This window comes from Zootoca vivipara, chromosome 10, assembly GCF_965207765.1.
Source record: "Zootoca vivipara chromosome 10, rZooViv2.hap1.1, whole genome shotgun sequence".
NCBI lineage: Eukaryota > Metazoa > Chordata > Lepidosauria > Squamata > Lacertidae > Zootoca > Zootoca vivipara.
Window position 1 is genome coordinate 21,750,940 of NC_142593.1, and position 20,298 is coordinate 21,771,237.

The following is a 20,298-nucleotide window of genomic DNA, read 5'->3' on the forward strand; positions in this document are numbered from 1 at the left end:
CTCTGATTAATTATGTGTCCTCTCCTCAGCACACATTCATCTAAGATCACCTGCACTCTGGTTACTCATGTCGATGGTTTAAGGCACGGGTGTCAAACACAAGGCCCGGGGGCCAAATCCGGCCCGCCAGACCTCATCATGTGGCCCGCCGAGCGCCCCAGCCAGTGGGACCCAGCAGTGGGACCTTGCTGCTGAAACGCCGTGCCAACAAAGCGCCGACAAACAGCTGGGGCCGGGGAAATGCTTTTTGCCCCTGGGTCCCTTCGCACTCTTTTCTGGCGCTGAATCAAGGCGGTGACCCCCCCTTCCCTTTCTTCCTTCCTCTCTCTCGTTCTTTTTCTTTCTTTCCCTCTCCTTCCTTCTTTATCTCTGTCTTCTCTCCCTCTTTCTTTTTCTTTCCTTCTTTATTCCTTCTTTCCTACTCTTCTTTCTCTCACCTCTTTCCTTCCTCTCTCCCTCCTGCTCCCTCTTTTCTTCCTTCCTTCCTTCCTTCCTTCCTTCCCAACTTTCTTCCTCTCCCTCATTCTTATCCTTTCTTTCCCTCTACTTCCTTCCTTCTTTCCCCCTTTCCGTCTTCTCTCCCTCTTTCTTTTTCTTTCCTCTTCTCTTCCTTATTTCCTACTCTTCTTTCTCTCCCCTCTTTCCTTCCTTCCTTCCTCTCTCCCTCCCACTCCCTCTTTTCTTTCTTCCTTCCTTCCTCCCCTCCCCTCCCCTCCCTCTCCCTCTCCTCAGAAACATAGGATGCTGCTTTATACTTCTGGCCCTTAAACCCTGGAGCCAGGAGAGCAGCTTCAGTGAGTCAACCTCAGCCAGTCCCTTTGGTGAAGGGTGGTGGCTCACTGGCAGAACATCTGTCCTGCATGCAGAAGGACCCCAGCATCTCCAGGTACTAGTAGCTCTGCAAAGGTCCTGCATGAAACCCTAGCGAGCCTCCACCACCCAGTGCAGTTACCAAAAATCATTTTTCAATAAATTGTACAATAATTGTACATTTGAATATCTACTTGCCATTATTCTGACTATGTTAGTTATTACTTACATTATTACAAAAAACAGTAATAATTGAATGCAGTGACAATAATTTATGATAATAAAGAGTGGACACATAGTCCTACAGATACAACCGGCCCTTTGAGGGTGACCAAACTGCTGATGCGGCCCCCGATGAATTTGAGTTTGACACCCCTGGTTTAAGGAAAGGTTGACTGGAGGAGAGCCCATTAGTAGAGAATTTAAGCACAATGAATTATGGCTTGCATAACTCATTGAACTAGTGGGTGTGGGGATTAAAGAAAAACCAACCCTCACACAACAGCCTTGGGGTACTTACGCAAGATTTCACACACACACACACAAAAATGGATGAAATATTAAGAATGCATTTCATTTTGTTGACTCCAACTTGTAATCTCTTAAAAAATGAGGTTATTCATATCTAACTGCCAATTTCTTTTTATAAGTCATTAGAGGCGTATTAAACAATATGTTTAAAAAAACCACGATCAGTTTAATGGTCCATTAGTGTCCTTAAGGCTTTTATAATAATTACACAGATACATTATGAACCTGAATTTGAGGTTAATCAGTGCCTAAAGCATACATTTATGAGTCTTATAATTAAGGTTGCTTTAGGTCAATCTTTTGAGAAATATTTGTTACATTACTTTCACATATGTGTTGCCCATCACTTACCTTTTAAGTCTTTATTATATCAGTTATCTTCTCAAATAGCATCGTGAGATATATACACAACTTTCAGAACCTTGGTCCTGTATCAGACCAGTTGCAACATCTATTTAAAAAAAAAACAGGAAGTAATGTGAATTTGTGAGCATTTGTTCCTACTTTTAATTTTGGTTTTATTTATTTGAAAAAAACAATGCCTGAAAAAAACAAAAGAAAAACATTCATTAAATGTTTTTTAGGTTTTTAACATATTTCTAAACTTGCAATTACTTTCCAAAAGACTGCAATTAGTGTTATTTATGTAAACTGTGTAGATAAAAGTAATTAGCTAATTGTAATAAAAAAAAGCTCATAGTTATAATAGCCTGCTATTTTGTGGATTTAATCTCTGGAGGGTTGAAAGACTGTGGATTGAGCTGACTTTTTTTTAAAAAAAGAAAACATAAAATGGAGCATCTGTAAGTTTTAGACACAAATTATTTCACAGTTTCACCTTATCATTCTGGGCATGGCTACAGATTTAGCTCATTAAATTCCTTTTAAATTCACCTGCTGCTGGGAGTTGCAAGTGGGGAAAATCTCCAAACAGTCTTTGAAAAATTACTGTTTGCAAAAAGATTACAAAGGAAGCAAAAATGGTGTGCAGAGTAATTATAACTAGTATGTGGCTTTTTACAGTTTGAGTGCCAATTATAGAAGTGATAAGACTTGCATGAAAGATATAATTTGGATGTTTTATTTCAATCAATACATACAAACATTTAAAAACAGTTAACATGATAATTTACTGCCTCTCTTTCTTCACAGTGCACAATGTATACTTTTAGATATGGGTACACAACAGGCCACCTGAACTTTCACTGCAGGCCTCTGCAGTCTATATAAGATGTGATTGCCCATGTTAATAATTATGCAGTGTGATTGTAGTCAGATTATTCTAACCTGGAATTGAAAGAAATGATCACGAAAGTCTATATCAAGCTGGATGTCGTGAGTTATTCCAAATGTTTGAGAGAACATACTTGGAATGTACCTGAAAAACATAAAGGAATTGGAGATCAACTTTGCTGCTGCTGCTGCTTTGTTTTGTTTACCTTTTTTTGGCTATGAATAAATTTGAAGTGGAGTGGTGTTTGGCTATCTTAGGCTAGCTAGGGGACTTTCACAAAGAGTTATGTTTCAAGCAATTTTGGTATGTTCAAATCATATTACCTACCACATATGTGGCTGAGAAATGTTCCTTCCTTGGGGCTATGCTAGTGGTGACTTTTACATTCTCCTGTTGAGTAAAACACAGTCTGTCTGTTTAAACTACCTAAATCTGGCTCTTAAAAGAGTTAGCTCCCCTACAAACACCTCTTGGTGGGGATACAGACAGTTCTGGGAGTGCCCGGGAGTATTCAAAAAGTGGCAGAAAGGTTTGGTCTTGTCTTATAACGGAATACCAATAGCACCAGCAGAATTGTCATAGGTAGCTATAATTTATGGGAAAAGCCAGTCAGAAATTTTGTTTCTTGCTTTGGATAGAATCCATAGAGCTAGATTATCAGTGTGGGCATATGATCCTGCCAGCCATGAGGAAACTGAGATCTCTGTTCATAAAGTATTCCAGGTCTTCTGTCATAAGTAGGATTTGGTTCAGGAAGCAGACTATTGGCTCAGGTTAGGATTCCTGGGCAGTTTGTGGGTGGGCTCGTACAGGTTATGCACAAACATGTACAACATATGTTACACACATGCACACACACACATATGTATGTTGTCTGGCACCCAAATAATTTTACATCTGACTTGGCTGTTTTCTTACAAATACAGTATTCATTTAAAAGTTACATTGTAACTTTTGATTGTAGGTTTTCTCACCTCCGGCCATTCTGTGAAGCTGTCGTTGGCTGTAGGAGTAATTTTTCTATCCCAAAATTTGAAATTTAGAAAAATGTATCAATGAACAATAATGCTAAGCCTGACATTTCATATAGAGTTGTGTTAACTGTGCATGCTTGTTGGAATATTGAGTTCTTAATTTATTTTAGGCAGGCATCTGAAACACTTAATGCATTCTTTGTAGGTCCGTAGGAAATTATTTTTCACTTGTTTAATGAAACATGGGAACATGCTGCATGTGAAATGCTATATATGCCTGATGTCACATAGGTGGGTGGCTTTCCCATAAAACACAAGCCAGCACTGGAAAGAAGTCACATTGATCAGCAGGGGGAGCTCTCAACAGTGAAATAGCGTTGATGAACTGCAAATCTCTCTGGGTGAATATAAAATACATTGGAAAAGTTGTCTGGTTCACAAAAACCACTTTTACTATTAGATTCAGGGCCTCAGAAGCATTGACAATGAGGGCAGTATTGATATTTCATCACCAGTATTAAAATTAATATGATACTAGAACATGTTAGGACAAGCAGAAGTTTCACCATCTACTGGTTTTATAGTTATTAATAGAAAGAATACTTAATTTCATACAACAGAGAAGAAACAAAATTATGAAGATGCAAAAGGTACTGTGAGAAAGAGCGCAGAGAACCATGTATGTGGCTTATTAATGTCTGTTACAGAAATGAAGCCCTTTTAACAGAGCAGTAGTTGTTGATGGACAATCCTGATCAGTACTTGATTATCAGTGACAATCCTAACCTTGTCTACTCAGAAGTAAGTCCTATTGAATTAAGTGGGGCCTACTTCCAGGTAAGTGGAGTTAGGCTAGTGGCCTGTAGCAGTGTTATATAACAACATACATTCTCTTTCATTTGATACAAGTATTAGTACATCATCCAAAAGTATCAGACAACCACCAAGGTCAGTTTTAAGGTTAAGCACATCCTCTTTTTGGTGCAGTTGCTTTCCACAGTAGAGAGCACATGATTTAATTATCCTCTAAATTAATATTCATTAGAAGGTAGAGCATCTGTGTGTGCTACTTTTGAAATCTTCCCGTAGATGCATGGCATAAGATCTGCATAGTTGCTTGGTGTTCCCCAAAATCACTTAGCTTTGTGATAAATAAGAATGGGGCTGCAAACATACCCCACCCACATGCAGAAAATAGAGCTGGCATTTGATCATAACAATTAACTACGAAATCAGGCATCCCCAACCTGTGGCCCTCCAGGTGTTTTGGCCTACAACTCCCATGATCCCTAGCTAACAGGACCAGTTGTCAGGGATGATGGGAATTGTAGTCCAAAACATCTGGAGGGCCAAAGGTTGGGGATGCCTGAAGTACATGCTCCTCCGTCTCTTCTGTGCCATTCACAGCACAATACACTAAACTTGAAACATTTTGCTTTTCCCCTTGGCGTCTTTTTAGACTCTGTATATAGCCCACACATAATCAGTTTCTGGGATTGTTGGGAGGGAGGCCAGGAAGCAGTAAAAGGGAAATGTAATACTAACTGCTTGCAACTAGGTGATAGGGTGAACTACCCAGGCAAATTAAGGTGGTCAATTGATGTGACCAGAGCTGCACAATCAGTGCACTATCTAGAAAAGGTCACCATAAAGGTTTAACTACAGTTAGGCTCAAGCACGTATTTTTGTGACTTCCTTCCTTGGCATAATAAAGCTTGATTTGCAAAAGCTCTCTGCTTTCATAGCTTCAGATGACTTGAATATAAACTGTTGTTTGATCATATTAACCTTTATTTTTAAATCCTCATGAAATTAAAGTCAAAACATCTCAAATAAAGACCCTTGAAAACTGAAGGTTTTTTTTCTCAGAAGCAACAAATTTCTGCTTGAAGGTTCTTTCCCAATTCCTTTTTTCCTTGCTAAAAATAGTTTCCTTTGAAGGGATTTTTAAAAACTAAAATCTTGTCAGACTTGTATTGTTTAATATAAGTCATATGCTGTTATCTTGTGTTATCTGAAAAAGAGCATTTATTACTGTATGCCCATTATGTTTATGTTTTATCTTACTTTGAAACTAGGTTTGGGCATAACCGGTGATTGTATATCACTAGAATCTATTATGAACCTTTTATCTCTCAATTATGAGAAAATGTTCTTCTATCCATGAGTTTTAATGACCATTAGTTTGTGCCCTAATGTGGTTAACCAGCTACATGCCTTCCTCTTCTTTCAGCTTGGTTGAGAGTGAGTTTTTGTTTTTTTAAATTTTACCTAGGAAATAGCAGTAAATGAAATTCTTTTGCATAGTTGCAAAAATTATATCCAGGCTAGGTGAGCTTATATCATATTGTTTATATAGATATATAGACCTGCCAAAAAAATTACTTTGCATTATATGTCTGATTCCCTTTCAGGGGGGAAATCACTCACATACAACCACTTTAAAAATGGGCAGTCTTTTGAAATTTAGTTATGGCAACCATATCTCTTCAAAGGTGTAACTTAGATATTGAAATAAAATAATTAAACACATTTCCTTTTCTTTGGTGCTATCTCCAGAACTTCTGCACAGAGAAAGTATTTCCACTTTCTCTAAGAATTATAACCATTTATGATCCATGCATTAAAAATATTCTAGGGACGTTGTTTATCCATTCAGGGTCTGCTGTTCAGAAGACTTCCTCCTTGGTCTTCCAGTCTTCTACGAATACAGGTGTGTGTAGAGGAACACTCCTGTGTATATAACTGTTTTTATATTACAGCTGAATGTTAGCTGACCGCCAACGAACCATGCATGGTGAGAATACATTTCATAGCATCCGTCAACACTATCCCTCTGCTTGCCTTTATGCAGCCATACTAAGTATAATTACTTGGCAATCTTCTGCTGCCACTGCAGCACCCAGTGACACAGCTCCACCATCACACCCACCCAAGGCAGCCCAAATGCAGTGCAATTGCTACTTGGTGATCCAGTGACCGGGCATTGGGTCTATTTTACCTTATTTCACCTTCCTTTCCCTCTGCCTGCACAAAAGTGGAACCTGCCTGTTGCCAGTCTGTTCATGCGTAGCTACTTTTATGCTCATTAATTAAGATCATTTGTTTCCCTTTTAAAATAAATATTTTAAATACATGTTTAATTTGCTATGAATTCTAATGGACAGTTCTGTCACAATAGGAATGTTTAAGGGGGAAAAAACACTGTAAGGAGGGAATGAATGATTAAGGGAATGAATGATTATGCTTTTTTTTTAAGGAAAGAACAGTTTCATTTCCTATATCTCACCCACCCACTCTAATGCAATGTTTAGCTTTTAACAAGTGCTGGCTTAGTATAATCATTGCATGGATGAGATTAGAACAACTTCCACTTGATTGAAAAGCACAGAGCTGGGACAGTTTCCTGAACCAACCAGGCCTGTGGGGGATGGATATTTACAGTATTTAATAGCAAACCAACTTCTGAAGCTGTTAGCTAGTTTTCTGTGCTGTCAGCAAACAGAATATTGTTTTCCGTTCTTTGTGTTTTAAATGCTGTTCAGGGAGCTGTGTAAGTTATAATTGATGCTTAGGAAGAGACTCAGAATTTTATACTCTTATAAATTGGCACATCTACATCAATGAGATTGAGAAAGCTATTTTCCCATGAGAATGGTAAAAAATACCATCAAATTATTTTACATTTACAAAAACCCCATATTCTAGTATGTCACAGAACTAGCTTTGTTGGTTCAATTACAGTAGTAGTAAAGAAATTAGAATAAGGAAAAGCTTTCCCACACTGTTAACAAATAGTACAAAGAAACCATGTGTGTGATACATTATTTGTGAATGAGCAACTTCTATCTTGGAATGCTAACCTTCATAGGATGCAAGACACCAGTTGCTACATCTTGTAAACAGAGTGGATAACCTTAGATAAGTCACTACTATATCTCTCTGCATTTCCAAAGATCCCTTCCTCTACTTACACAATGTTATTTGCACACAAAATTAGCATGCAAACATCACAATCTTCACACATCCAAGTACTCTGAGAATTGTGTTCAGATGTATAATGAGGATGCTTCTTTAGTGACTTCCTAGGTCTGGAGACAAACCCCAGGCTGCAATCCATAGGCTTCCACCCCTGGACAGGCACTGCGCCTTAAATGCTTGCAGAGGGAAGGTAATAGAGTTGGAAGGGACCATGAGGGTCATCTAGTCCGACCCCCTGCAATGCAGGAATCTTTTGCTCAATGTGGGGCTTGAACCCATGCCCCTGAGATTGAAAGTCTCATGCTCTACTGACTGAGCCAAAGAAATGAGTAGTACAAACGCAGTCTGGAGCTAGGTGTTGGGCTCTTTGCTCAAGTCAGCATTCCCCTTTCCCCCCTCACTATCTGTATTTGCAATGTACTACATAAGATCCTAGATATCACAAATTGTGGTGATGTTATCCTTGGAATATGGCAGGGCATAAATTCATAGGACATGAGCTATTGAGTTTGTAGGCCCAACTTCTTCCAGGGCTCTCCTGGTAGCAGAATACTATTTGATGGAGCTAGCAGACAGACACCGGCTGTTCCCTTGTAGGTGAAAAGTGAATGCCATTGTAAAATGTGTTTGTTATATTTTGACTCCCAACAGAGAAAGCAGTATGGCCATCCTAATCCTGCCAGAACTTATTTTATTTATTTTTTAGGAAAAAGTGTGTTTCTATAGATCTGATCTGGATAAAATCAAGTACCAGCCCACAGGTCAAGGGTTTTCTATGCTAGGCATAGGCCATGGTTTCTTTTTGAGAAACTGTCTAAGATGCGTGCTGAGGATATTGCTTTCCAATCATTTCATTCGTACCTTGAAGGCCAATTCCAGAACATGGTGCTGTGGGATTTCTGGTTGATTCCTTAGCTGTTGTGGCTTGAAATACTGCATGATTTTATTTTAGCTCCAGTGCTTCTAGATATATACATGAAACAAGAGAAATGTCATTCGTAGAGCTGGTGTGAGGTGGTTTGCTCACCCCAGTAAAAGCCTTTTTAGAGGATCTGGTTGTAGACTGGGATGGGTGAATGTCCGTTGATTTCCTGCGGCTCAGTGCATCTCTTAAAAGGTTAGATCATGTATATTCCAGCTTTGCTTCAGTTATCCATAATCTGGTAACCTCCCGTTTGCTATACACTAATGTGTTTTGCTTGGGACAACCTTTGAAACAATCCAGAAATTTCTCTTTAGTTCAGAATGAAGGTACAAGGCTGCTAATTTGGACTGAACCCATCATGCCAGTGTTTCATCATCTTCACCGGCTTCCAGATCCGTTTAGGGTCTCGTTCAAGGTGCTGCATTCAACCTTTAAGGCCCTTCTTGACATGAATGCCTGAGGGGGTCACTTTGCTCAATTCATTGATATCTTCTTTGGAGGCCTAAGTGCCACCTCTTCTAGGTTTTTCAGTTCTAGAACCCCGACTGCGAAATTCCCTCTCAGGAAGGCTTGCCTGGTGCCTATTTTGGTGTCTTCAAGACCAGGAAAAAACCTTTCTGTTTTCCCAGGTCATTTAGCATGATTTAGCCTTAAAATGTTTTTATTATTATTTCTGCAACAGTTTTTAGACTATAGTTATATATATTTTTATAAAATAATTGACATTTTAGTTTTTTTGTTTCTTGTTGTGAGCCACCCTGAGAACTTTGCTATAGGGCTGCTTATAAATACTGTAGCTAAAAAATAAATAAACACAAAGTAGGCGAGGTGCGTTTTCCAAATATTGCCCATACAGTCTATCCTATTGTCTTTCTGCTCTATACATCTCCCTCCCCTTTCATCCTCCAGTGATGCTTCACTCGGGAGATGAGAGCTCATATTTTTTATGTTCCTCTGAAAATCTACAAGTTCCTTCAGGCAGAGTGCTTATTCAGAGCTCTTTGTTGGAAGTTTCAGTTCACTTCATACAAAGCAGCTCGCTGAATGTGAGCACTTTCAGCCCTTTTACTGTCAAACGCATAGCTGCCAGAGCACATCCAGATTGTGGACATTATTGTGTGCATTTCTTTTCATGTGAAGTGAACTTCATTTGCTTGAACTAGTGGAAGAAAGTAAAGATTCAGTTGTAATTTAATTGATTGCAAGAATCAGTTTGTGTTTAAAGAGTTTTAACAAGTGAATGAGATTAAGAGCAAAGTAAAAGGTAAAGGACCCGTGGACAGTTAAGTCCAGTCTAAGGCCACTATGGGGTAGCACTGCTCATCTCACTTTAAGGCCAAGGGAGGCGGTGCTTGTCCACAGACAGCTTTCCGGGTCATGTGGCCAGTATTGCAGTGGCCACACGCTGGCCCCCACCCGATTTCTCTCCCCAAAAGAGGAAATGGAAAACTCAGTTTAGAGACATATTAAAATATATATAAAGCCACAAAAGCAGGCATTCTTCCCCCTGCATTCCATGCTTTGACTGTAACGCCCCACTCGTTTTAAAGCAAAAAAAAAAAAAGTCTGCCAAACATGATCAATAATAATTAAACCTCTGGTCATGTGCAGCTTTTCATTTTAAACTCACTAAACCTGTTGATTTTGCCCACTGCTTTTGGCCAGTCACCAGCTCTCAGCCTAGCCCACTTTACAGGGTTGTTGTGAGAACAAAAGAGTGGAGGAGCTTGAACCACCTTTGGCTCTTAGGAGAAAAGGCAGAATATAAATGTAATATAGCATTCATGGACAAAAAGAGGTGGTGAAGAGAACAATAGACACCAACACAAAGCCAGAAAAGCAAGCATGCCTGCCTTACATGTTGTGACTGCTGCATTATATCCACCTACCCTGACAGTTCAGCATTCCCTATGATTCTTATTTCAGCACTTTTTAAATTCTGCAAACTTAGGCCAGATGACAGATGTTTATTAGGAGAAGCCACTATAGAAGAACTACAGAAATAAACAGGTGGATATGCATAGTCCTCCTTTCTGATTGCAGGGAGTCTGAATTACAATATTCTGATTTTGGACAATATGAATGAAACCCTTTCTTAGAATTATTATTTTGGTTAAAGGATTGGAGCTGTAATTGTGAGGTTATTACGATGTTGCTTTATACTTAAATCAATAATCATCAGTTGGTTGAGTGGATTATCTAGGTCACATGAGACTCAACATTTTCTTCCACATAGTGGATAGTATAAGTTAGTTAAACTTCAGTCATATTATAATCAATGGGACATGAGTCATGATTAAATTTTCATTTTGGACCTAGGTACCATTAAGGTATTCTGGGTGCAGTTTGTTAAAATAATTAATAATCATGATAACTTTTCCAAAATTCTTCTAACTACCTGTTTCTGATTCCCTTTTAATTTTTGTTCTTACTAATAATGGGTTTTTTTAATGCACTGTGGTGGTATGTAATACACTTTTAACGTTATTTTTCACATCACATTTGTTCTTCTTTCCATATTATGATTATTAAGAAAGGGATTAATTTTTCCGTTACGTATTAGCGTAGATTGGTATGAAGAAAATGTTTGGCTTAAGTAAATACGGACTTTTGAATCCAAGCTTTAAGGAGGTTTTTTCCTCCTAATATTTAGTGATAACAACATCTCAAGAACAGAGGTAACTCAATTTAGTTGAAAAGCTGCACTCTTTAAATGAGTGGAATTAGCTGGAAATAGTACTACATTAACACACCCTGCCAGCGGCTGAAATCTGCACACAAAACACTTTTTCATGTTTTCCTTGAACTCCTTTGATTGCGCCTAACATTCAGCTTATGCTGAATGAGCTCTGTGTCAACCTTGGCAGGAACTGAAGAATATTGATATCTGTTGTAATGAATAGTGGAAGAGCAAAAGGCTTAAGTGAGCTGGCACAAGTACTGTCTCAGTATGATTAGCTAAACACAGGCATTGTTCAGTGAGCAGCCTCTGTGTCATTTTGGAAATTAAATCTTGGCTGGCTAACATTAGGTCTGTGTACACACATTGAATTTCTTTGTCTGTTTGCTGTGGTATCCATTCATAATTAAACATTTCAAGGAAAGTTCTAAAGAGATCCTTGAATGCCTCCTCCGCTTTTAAATATGCCTCCGAAACAAGCATTTGATGCAAGGATGACATAGCCCCTCTCCCTTTTATTTGGTAACATTCCTCTGCTCACATCAAAAGGCCCAAGAACAAATTCTTATGCTAGATATAGTTACAACTGAAAAGTAGTGAGACAATTTATTGCTATTTGCAGTTAGCATCAAGGCTGTGAAAAGGATTTTTACAATAGTATTCATGTTTTGTGACACATCTGTCTCCAATGCCTCTTCGGTTTTCAGTGCTGCTTCTGCTTATTTCAGAATAAATCAGAAGTCAATCTGTTGTTCGGACGGAGTGTCCTTGAAAAGCGAAGCTTTCCCTTGAAACAAAAAGCAAAAGAAAGCGAATTAATGGCGATGGCTAGTGAATCACCGCCGCAAAACCGGACTGAAAATATTAGTCGAGCCTTGGTGTGCATTCTGTTTTACACAATCGCTTATGGTGGCTTATCAATTCCAGAATTTACTTTGTTCTCTTGTTTTGTATGGTGGAAGGGTGTCTTAGGAGAGTTAAAAGCCTGTCAGTAGTCCTTGCGAAGACGACAGGCTTGCTTCACTTCTGCTTCATTTTGAAATTAAAGTTCATTTAAACAAAAGCAGGGTTATCTCTTGCAGGCAAAAGGGTCTAATCCCATGAAGAAACAAAGTGGCCAGTGAAGGACCACTAGATAAGTAAGGGGTCTGAAGAAATACTGTGGAAGCTACACATATAACAGTGCCTGAACCCCTGTCCAGGAGATTGGGCAGAATAACATCTTCACAGGGCCTGTATAATCCCCGTTTTGCATAAATAGGGGTTGTAGTACCCTGAGGTAACCTCTGAATATTGTATGAATGGGTTCTTCAAAGACGAAATGCTTTTTTGGTGTTTAAATAAACCCAATACCACATCGCTCACATTGCTTTGGCTTTATCTTCCTTCAACCCCCTTTATATTCTCCCCTGTTGGAAGGAAAGTCTGTGGCAGTGTGGAGTCGGTGAAACAACAGGATATGTTATTTACTCAGCTGTATTTTTATTTTTCCTAAAAACTAGAACCTCCTATTAGGCAAAAGGAAACTAGCTGGTGCTTCTGAGGGACTGGGTGTTCCAATTAGTGCTAGAGAGAGAACTAAATAACTGAGGAGTTTTATATTTTCCTTTGGAGCAACTTGAGGGGGTTTTGTGGGTTTGCGGCAGCAAACCAGTCTAACCTGATTTATGTAGCACCTTCCCATTTCCTTTGAAGACTGTAACAATCTACTAACAATGTCTGGTAACATTCCCCTCCCCCCAAATTCTCTTTTTATGCTTAAACATCCAGTGTGGTGAAGAGTTTTGTCGAACTGAAAAGCTGTCTCACCTACACAGTGTGGTGTAGTGGTTAAGAGTGGTAGACTCATAATCTGGTGAACCGGGTTTGAGTCTCCGCTCCTCCACATGCAGCTGCTGGTGATCTTGAGCCAGTCACACTTCTTTGAAGTCTCTCAGCCCCACCCACCTCACAGAGTGTTTGTTGTGGGGGAGGAAGGGAATGTTAGCCACTTTGAGACTCCTTAGGGTAGTGATAAAGCGGGATATCATATCCAAACTCTTCTTCTTTGTGACCATTTACCGCACTTAGACAAGGAATATATTAGAAACTTAGTTTTGAGCTTGATTTACTAGTAGTAATTGCTATTTAAATAAATTAAAATGCTTGAAAATGTATGTTCTGGAACATCTTTCCATTTTTTACAAACCTGAATTGTTGACATGTAACAAAAAGGCATTGCATGCAGCTTTGTTCCACCTGGTGTACTCTGTAGTCTATCTAGGAGCATTTGACATTGGAAAACCACTTATTCACCCCCTGATATCTTACTTTTCATTGCCGATTAGTTTTATTAACAGTTAAATTGGCTTCGGCTTGTGGGTTCTTTTAGCCCTCTAACAGCCATGGTCGAAACATAAAGCAACCACAGCTATATGTTTCTTTTTCCACAATGTGCATTATTTTATTTTAGTTTTAGTTTCTCTGAGATGCATCTAGGCCACTTACCCAGCACTCAAATGATCCCCCAACTATGTTCTGGAGGGTCACAAATCAGTTTTATGTACATTAGTTCCCCCTGCCTCTCCTTCATGTGGCAGTAATGAATTACTTGCCCGCATAGGGCAGAAGGGACCGACTCTCTTGGCACATAATCAGCAGTCATCCCTGCCCCCTTTACTCTAAGGCATTTTGTACAAATAAAATTGAGTGTAAGGTGTGGATATACCTCCTTGTTTAATCAAATAATATTTCTCTGTTGCATCAAAATGTTGCAGATTATGGTCCAATTAAACTGGGAAGTATTTCAGTCACAGGCATAGCTGCCAAGTTATCCCTTTTTTTAAGGGATTTCCCCTTATGCTGAATAGGCTTCCTCGCGAGAAAAGGGAAAACTTGGCAGCTATGGTCACAGGTGTATGGGGAAGGTGGCAGAAAGGACCGAAAAAGCATAGAGGTTATTCCGAATCTTCCATACTGTTGTTGGAAGATCATCTGAATGTAGTCTTTGGCTGTATTTGGATGTAATTTGAAACTCTGCTTTAATGTTACACGAAGGAATCTCAGGTTTGTGGGCTGTTCCCTCCTGTCTCCTCCTCTGGTATGACCATGAAGAGACTGTCAGAAGTTTTTCTTTTATTTTCAACTAACCACAGTTATTTGTTATGTCCAGACCTGAAGAAATTTTGTTTAGTCTTAACTATTGTTCAGGGAAACAAGCCAACTTCGATATTGACTTATTTCCCAAGACCACTGTTAAGATTAACCACAGTCCCAGGTTCAGACATAACAACAGACCACAGTTAATTGAAAATCGAAGCAGAAACTTGTGGTTATACCAGGAAAAGGGAAATGCATGAGCCTGAGGTTTGTGCACATAATGCTAAACCATGATTTTAGCATTATGTCCAAACTAGATGGTTGTGTAGAAGCAGTGGAAGAAAGCCCGTTCTGGAATTCTTTTGGGCTTTTGGGTATGCCAGCTGAGAGGATATGAGAGGCATCCTGAACGTTAAGGCTGCAAGTGTGTGTTTTTTAAACCGTGAACTGCTGACAGTTCCATGTGTCAGCCACTTTTTCCATTTACTTAAAGAGGCCATTTTCTCAGCATCTCTCCCCCCTCCCTGGTTTGCCTATACAGTAGAGGCTGACAATCATCATTCCAATGTCAAAATGCCTTTACTCTGGACTCTAATATCAGATTATTAAGGTGTTAGCTCTCACGTAAAGGAGGCCAGAAACTCTTCTTCTCTTCAATCAGAATTACAGTTGCAGATAGAAACAAGCCTCTTCTGGTGTTGCCATCTGTCAAAGCAATGCATGGACCAATTGTATGTCAGGTTCCTGTTAACAACAGCGCAATTGCTCTATTTCTGCCTCAGGTAGACTTGCTCAACTGTGACTCAGTGTTTTCTATTCAGCTGACTCTAGGAATTTCCAGACGTTAGATTTTTTATTTTTATTTTTTTGTAGAAAATTATTATTTGAGAATTTGAGAGGTCAGCTCTAATATTAGCAACATTAGCCCAGGGGCAAGGAGATTCTGCACCCAGATCAATTTGCATAGTGAAGTTCTTTTTTCTCTCCCGGAATGTCTTAGCTGTATTTCTGAGGATGCGAAATTGGAGATTCTTTTGATTCAAGGAGGCAATTTGCGTCATGCTAAGTTCATGTATAGTTTGCCATGTTATATTTTTATTTTAAAAAATATGTGAAGCAAGAAAAAAGCACTTACTCTGTAAAATAATTATATTAATACTTTGGAATTTTAAAAGAGTTCTTTCTAGATATAATTAATGAAATGCCAGATTTCTTTAAAAGACTTGCAGCATTTATATGCTAAGCATATAAACAATCATATAATTAATTTTGTGCGTTAAAAACCTTGGGGACTTTTGTAACTTGTTTGTTTACTAGAGTCCTACCCCAGTGGTTTAACTTAGTCTCATAGCACTTAATTTGTATAGAAAATAATGACTTAAAGAAAAGCATACTAGGTTGTTAGTTTTGTTTCACAGATTGGCTTTGCGCCTTGTGTGTTTTTGGTGTACCTTGAATTCTAGCATTTGCTGTTGGACAATATTATACCTCATATTCTTTACTGACCTGTTTTACTCCTGGGTTTAACTGCAATTTTGTGGTATAGATTGACATGAGAAACCTGCAGCACCTTGCTATTTGCTTAGGGACAACTCTCATTTTTTACTTATAGTTAATGACTTATTCACCTGGATGCAGATTAATCCTTAGATTGATTTATCCTGAGAAAGAGCACATTGCATCTTCTTTTTTTTTGAAGTTGCCATCTTGTTCCTCTTTCGTATATTAAAAAGTGAGTTATTTCCCCCCAGTTTCTTTTAGATTCAAGTTAGATAGAAATTGTATTTGCTTTTGTGATTTTTTGCTTGTAAGCTTTTAAACATTTTTGCTTTCAGTTAACTGCAAACACACACACACACACACACACACACTCCTTATATAATTATCACGTTCTCTGTACACCAATCCTTTCCTGATTGGGTGTTGGATGAGATCAGGAAAAAAATTATTTCTCATATGGAAAGAGAAACAAGCTTTGACTAAAATTTGACATTTTCATTTTTAGGTAGGATTTACTTTAAAATACAAGTAAAGGTCATACAATTAAATATATATTCTGTCATTTTGTAGGGGATGAATTGCAATGGAGTCTCCCAGTGTCTGAATGAATTCCTCCTATTTCCCTGCAGCCCCCAAAATCTGGGATCATCTGGAGAAGATTCACGGGGTATGGGGGCTGAGCAGGGTTTTGGGAAGGAAGAAGAAATCTCATTGCACAAGCAGATGTTCACACGTACATGTCATTCTTTTTACTTTTAATCCACATCACAGAATTGAAAATAAAACTTTTTTTAAAAAAAAAGCTAACAATTTCATCTATTTCAGCAAGCGGTATGAAAATTTAAATAAATATCTCCAAAAAGTCTCCAAAAAGACTTTTAGAAGTGGAGATTTCTCTGCCCTAATTAATGAGCCAATCCATGTAGATATAAAAATAAATATTTCAACTAAGTCTTAATATGTAAAATAGCTAGGGTTGCCATATTTCAAAAGGTGAAAATCCAGACACAAAAGTTGTCGAGTTGTTTTGTGTGTGTGTGTTTTTTTTTTACAAAATCTAAAAAAAGAGAGACGTTTTTGAGGTACTTTTAAGGAAGTTTGCCAAAATCAACGTTACCGACATGGTTTGCCATACCTCCGGATTTTCCCGGACATTTCAGCGATTTCCGCCTGGGCACACGTTCTGACAGCCAAAAACCAACTATGTCCGGGAAATTCCAGACGTATGGCAGCCCTAAAAATATCAATGTGAGGTTTGGGAAACAAAATCAAACTAGTGAATAGTCTTAAGTGTGTGGAATTGTGTTGGGACAAATGATATGTGTGGGTGACTGACTACTGTTTTCTGCAGCAAATCAGTGGGACTAAGTTGTTGAGAAGATACTTTCAGATTTTCCAAAAGAAGATTAGTATGCACTAAACTTAAGGATTGCTGGTAATGTTTGGTAGAGAAATCAACAGAGAGAAAATGAATAAATTATGTATATATCATTGTACAGTTTGAAAAATGGGGGTTCTGCATGACTTTAGTGTTCAAAATTTGTCTTTGTTGAGTGGATTGCAAGCTTATTAATTGAACTAGATTTTTAGTTTTAATTAGAGCAGTTCTTCTGAGACTAAACCTTTTTACCATTAGGCTTTTTGAAACCTGTGAGATAAAAAAAAAAGTTATTTTGGAACATTATTTACACGATTTTAATTAATGATTATAATCTCAGTGGTCACTTTTTGCAAAAGAGCATTTAATCCTTTAACCAGTTTTCATGATTTGCATTTTTCACAAACACTTGGGCCCTGCAATGTTATCTCTATTCCCCCCCCTTTTGGAAAAAAAACAACAACATAATTTTATTATGTTCCCTCTTCAAACCACATTTCCTACCACAACACCTGTTTTTCATGCAGACTGAGCCGATAGGTAAAGAAGCAAAGTTTGCTACCTTTTGCCAAGATAGAACATAGCTCCTGGCAAGGTTAGGTTTGAAAACAGTTTTTCATGCAGGGATCGTATACTAGCAGCATAGCTGTTGCCAAGATCTTCTGACTAATGAAGGGCTGGAACGATAGTGTATTCTTCTTTGCTTGAGGCACGAACATGTAGCATTTCTTCTGAGGAAAGGCATTCTGGTGTTTCAAACAAAGCAGGAAGTTTAACCTTCTCGGAAGAAGGTCAATGTTTTTACTGATGGGGGGTGAGGAGAGCAACTTTGTAAACAGCATAAAAGATAAATTTTCTGCTTTGCGATAAGAGACACAAACAATGAATTTTAAGGATTTTTTTTTCAGTGAAGATCAGCAGGAATGTGAGTATGTTTATCAACTTCTTTGCCTCTCAGCACCACATTTTGCTTAAAGAGATCTGTATTAACGACTTCAAGAACCTCCTGCTGTCTGCGCACTGGCAATTTGAATTGTGAAGTACAAAGACATGATAACCCTTTAAATATCCTTTTTTGTGGTCAGTGCACCTGAGAGCATTTGCAATTCGGTCTTTTCAAAATTATAATGTGAGGCATTTCACATTGGGAAGTACATACTTAGCTGTGGTTTGTAATATGCCAGGCATTCGCAAAGATTGGGGTTATGTTGAGAATAAGTGGCCTGTTGGGAATTGTGCAAATATTTTAGAAAACAATAAAATGGAGGCAGTCTAGTTTACAGACTGAAGGCTGGACGATGAACTTTGAAGTCACTCCCAACTCCATGTTTCTATGAAGCAGTTACAGGCAGTGATGATGGAAAGCAGTAGAGACACTTTGCAGTAAGAAGAGAAATGTTTATGAATTGTAACTATAGCACCAATGAGGAAACTCTTTTAATCTTTTTGGGATAAACCAGCAACTAACTTGCTGTGATACCAACTGAATGGTCATTGTAGCAGATTTTCTATACCAGGGTCCTGACTGCAGCTGCTACATCTTCCCAGATTTCAAAATGATGGTTCATGTGGGCTTTGAAGGTAACATTGCTCTCAGTCCTAAGCTCAAAGTATATTGCTGCCCACAGAACAGCTTACTATGACCCCTCTACATTTTCTAATTAACCCTTGCATTTAGACCTGTCTGCAAGGTATCCAGTTAGTATGTTTCTATGTGTCTTATTCTAGAGATATTCACAGGCAGATTGGGGCACCAAAGGACCTGAACACAACAGCAATTTTATAAGGTAACTGTTTACTTCCTAATTATTTACGAACGCAATCTTTTAAATGCAATGGTATAAAATGAGAACATGTTCTCAGTCCAAATATTTCAAAGATATACAAAGAAGATTGACACTGTGGTGCTTATACACAACATGAGAAAATGCTGTGTAATGCAGAAAAGCCATTCCTAAATGTCTGCATCCCTATTTTGCTTTGTTAATTGGCTTTATGCTCTAGGGGGCATTAACGCTGAAGTGAACAATATATATGTAGCACATTGCATTCCTTGAGCCAAGTCAATTAATCTCTCTCTACTTTTCAAAATAGTTTCTGTTTAGCAGTTGTTGTGCAAATTAGGCTCATTGTAATAAACAAGGAGGCATTTGATAATTCACAAACCCCAGTGCAATAATCTGTAAAACCTCAGTGCTTGTACACACAAAATAGCGGTAGATGCCACATGGCTACATTGGCCATTTAGTCTCGGAGAGTCTGTAATTATATATTTAAATTTTGCAGGCAGATTTTTGTAATAAGATTTTTGTGCCCCTAATTAGGCTCTCGCTGCTTGATATGTATAGAATTGTGGATTATTTTTAATTACATTAATTTAAGTAATTAACCCACTCTTTTATCAACAAAGAAACAATATGGCAGCTCTTGCTGAGACATGACTGATATGTCTTAATAGCAAACTTCTCAGTATTGAGGTCCAGTACCCTGATTTGATCAGTGGCTACAACCTGTGATAATATTCTCTGGCTCCACGGTCAGAGGCAATAATGCTTTCCAATACCTGTTTCTGGAAAGCACAGTAGGGCAGATTGCTCTTGTATGCAGTAGGGCTCCCGTATGCAGGTTCCCCACAGGCATCTTGTTGGTTGCTATGAAAACAGGATGCTTGACTAGATGAGTTGTTGGTCTGATCTAGCAGATTCTTCTAATGTTCCCTTATGGATCCATTAGCAGTCATGGGTGACACTAATCTGGATCAGTATTGCAGCATGGGCCACCTCCCCCTATGCAGTGATCCTAATCTGCACACCCGTTGTTGTTGTTTAGTCATTTAGTCGTGTCCAACTCTTCGTGACCCCATGGACCAGACCACGACAGGCACTCCTGTCTTCCACTGCCTCCCGCAGTTTGGTCAAACTTACATTAGTAGCTTCAAGAACACTATACAACAATCTTCTCTGTCATCCCCTTCTCTTTGTGCCCTCAATCTTTCCCAACATCAGGGTCTTTTCCAGGGAATCTTCTCTTCTCATGAGGTGGCCAAAGTATTGGAGCCTCAGCTTCAGGATCTGTCCTTCCAGTGTGCACTCGGGGCTAATTTCCTTAAACGTGGATAGGTTTGATCTTTTTGCAGTCCATGGGACTCTCAAGAGTCTCCTCCAGCACCATAATTCAAAAGCATCAATTCTTCGGTGATCAGCCTTC

At 38.7% G+C, this 20,298-nt stretch overlaps 1 protein-coding gene and 1 non-coding gene across 2 annotated transcripts in view; one reads left to right on the forward strand and one right to left on the reverse strand.

The window, feature by feature from the left end:
• Nucleotides 1–20,298, forward strand: part of FBXL17 (F-box and leucine rich repeat protein 17) — a 152,492-nt gene that overhangs the window by 69,123 nt on the left and 63,071 nt on the right. The window lies entirely within an intron of this gene.
• Nucleotides 7,785–7,861, reverse strand: TRNAE-UUC (transfer RNA glutamic acid (anticodon UUC)). The gene has a single exon. It is a non-coding gene; the product is annotated as a tRNA-Glu (tRNA).